Consider the following 2,500-nt stretch of genomic DNA (forward strand, 5'->3'; position numbering starts at 1 on the left):
GAGAGAGAGAGAGAGAGAGAGAGAGAGAGAGAGGTAGTAAGACCATTATTGATCACGTGTGACGGAAGGGACAGGCTGGAAAGAGAGAGAGAGAGAGAGAGAGAGAGAGAGAGAGAGAGAGAGAGAGAGAGAGAGAGAGAGAGAGTAGTTAGTAGTTGTAGTAGTAGTAGTAGTAGTAGTAGTAGTAGTAGTAGTAGTAGTAATATATAGTAGTAGTAGTAGTAGTAGTAGTAGTAGTAGTAGTAGTAGTAGTAGTTGTAGTAGTAGTAGTTGTTGTAGTAGTAGTTGTAGTAGTAGTAGTAATAGTGACAGTTGTAGTAGTAGTAGTAGTAGTAGTAGTAGTAGTAGTAGTAGTAGTAGTAGTAATGTTTAATGGTGTGTGTGTTTACCATCTCTCTTCCTCTCTCTAACTCTCTCTCTCCCTCTCTCTCTCTCTCTCTGAAGACCCTGCTAATGTCATCCTCTGTTTATGCTTGTCACCAACGTATAAACCAGCGTCTCTCTCTCTCTCTCTCTCTCTCTCTTATTACTCCCTATTTTGTGTATGATCAACTTTTCTCCAATAACAACAACAACAACTACTACTACTACTACTACTACTACTTCTACTACTACTACTACTACTACTGCAGCCACTACACACAACAGCTCATCACACTCCTCTCCACGTGACATCTGAGCTCTTTAATCCACATGCTCTCTCTCTCTCTCTCTCTCTCTCTCTCTCTCTCTCTCTCTCTCTCTCTCTCTCTCACGCATGTCTCAAGAGGAACATTTTCAAGAGGATCAGCATATACTTGGACAGTGACGTTTAATGTTTGAGGCTCCTCTTTTTCCTCTTTGTGTCTTCCTCTTCCTTACTTATTTATATGCCTACTTGTGAATGTTGGTGAGCGTTACTGTCCTCTTTCCTCTTTCCTTTCGCTTTCAAGAGGATCTGCTTATTCGTGGACACTGACGTTGATGTATACAGCTCCTCTTTTTCCTCTTGTTTCCCTCTTATTTATTGCCCTGTTTGTTTGTGGATGTTCCTGAGTGTTGGTATCCTCTTTCCTCTTTCCTCTTTCCCTTCGTCTGCACCACTGACAAGCCTACCACCAGACACCTCAAAACAGCCTACCGTCGCCATCAGCAGAATATAACACAAGAAAATATGAACTAGTACCTTTAATTCAATGCTAAACTAACTAGGGAACGACGATATCACACCCTCTTAAGACGCGAAGATGTATGTAGCTAACTTAATTAACCCGGTACCTGCGGGATCATGTTTCTTAAAGGCCCCTCTAAGCGAAGTGATGAGAAAAAATCATCTCTCACGCTAACCGTTTCATAATATATACCTATCAATGCATTTGTGATCAGTTTATGCATCATCTATTTTGGGGGTTTATATCATGGGAAAAATTTGGCCCGTCGCTGCTACACGGTAAAGCCACAAATTTGGCCCGTCGCTGGTACACGGTAAAGCCACAAATTTGGCCCGTCGCTGGTAGGTACACGGTAAAGCCACAAATTTGGCCCGTCGCTGGTACACGGTAAAGCCACAAATTTGGCCCGTCGCTGGTACACGGTAAAGCCACAAATTTGGCCCGTCGCTGGTACACGGTAAAGCAACAAATTTGGTCCGTCGCTGGTACACGGTAAAGCAACAAATTTGGCCCGTCGCTGGTACACGGTAAAGCCACAAATTTGGTCCGTCGCTGGTACACGGTAAAGCCACAAATTTGGACCGTCGCTGGTACACGGTAAAGCCACAAATTTGGTCCGTCGCTGGTACACGGTAAAGCCACAAATTTGGCCCGTCGCTGGTACACGGTAAAGCCACAAATTTGGCCCGTCGCTGGTACACGGTAAAGCCACAAATTTGGCCCGTCGCTGGTACACGGTAAAGCCACAAATTTGGCCCGTCGCTGGTACACGGTAAAGCCACAAATTTGGACCGTCGCTGGTACAAGGTAAAGCCACAAATTTGGCCCGTCGCTGGTACACGGTAAATCCACAAATTTGGCCCGTCGCTGGTACACTGTAAAGACACAAATTTGGCCTGTCGTTGGTACGAGGTAAAGCCACAAATTTGGCCCGTCGCTGGTACACGGTAAAGCCACAAATTTGGCCCGTCGCTGGTACACGGTAAAGCCACAAATTTGGCCCGTCGCTGGTACACGGTAAAGCCACAAATTTGGTCCGTCGCTGCTACCGGGGTAATGAGCCTGGAAATTACCCTCAAGTAGCTATCATCAACACCTGTCATCTCCACTACCTTCTTTCAACTAAATATGGAAAGGGTTAATGAATTCTCAACACCATTTCTTCCTCGCGGGGAATCCACCATCATCACCATCACCATCAACAAGCCCCTCGCGTACCCCTGATCAGGTTGCATAGATATTCCCTCACGACCGTAGATTCTCCCTCATTCCCTCCCTCCCTCCCTTTCTCCCTCGATGGCTTCCCTTCCCTTCCCATAGCTCACCTCACCTTACCTATCCATTATCCA

General features: G+C 45.7%; 1 long non-coding RNA gene across 1 annotated transcript in view; it reads left to right on the forward strand.

Moving 5' to 3' along the window:
* Positions 1 to 1,285: 1,285 nt before the first annotated feature.
* LOC126984106 (uncharacterized) overlaps positions 1,286 to 2,500 on the forward strand; it is a 1,347-nt gene continuing 132 nt past the window's right edge. The window contains exons 1-3 of the long non-coding RNA XR_007736408.1: positions 1,286 to 1,457; positions 1,497 to 1,993; positions 2,064 to 2,500. The exon at positions 2,064 to 2,500 is cut by the window's right edge and continues 132 nt beyond it. This is a non-coding gene — a long non-coding RNA (uncharacterized LOC126984106). The remainder of the gene's footprint in view (positions 1,458 to 1,496; positions 1,994 to 2,063) is intronic.

This window comes from Eriocheir sinensis, chromosome 56 (assembly GCF_024679095.1).
Source record: "Eriocheir sinensis breed Jianghai 21 chromosome 56, ASM2467909v1, whole genome shotgun sequence".
Taxonomy (NCBI): domain Eukaryota; kingdom Metazoa; phylum Arthropoda; class Malacostraca; order Decapoda; family Varunidae; genus Eriocheir; species Eriocheir sinensis.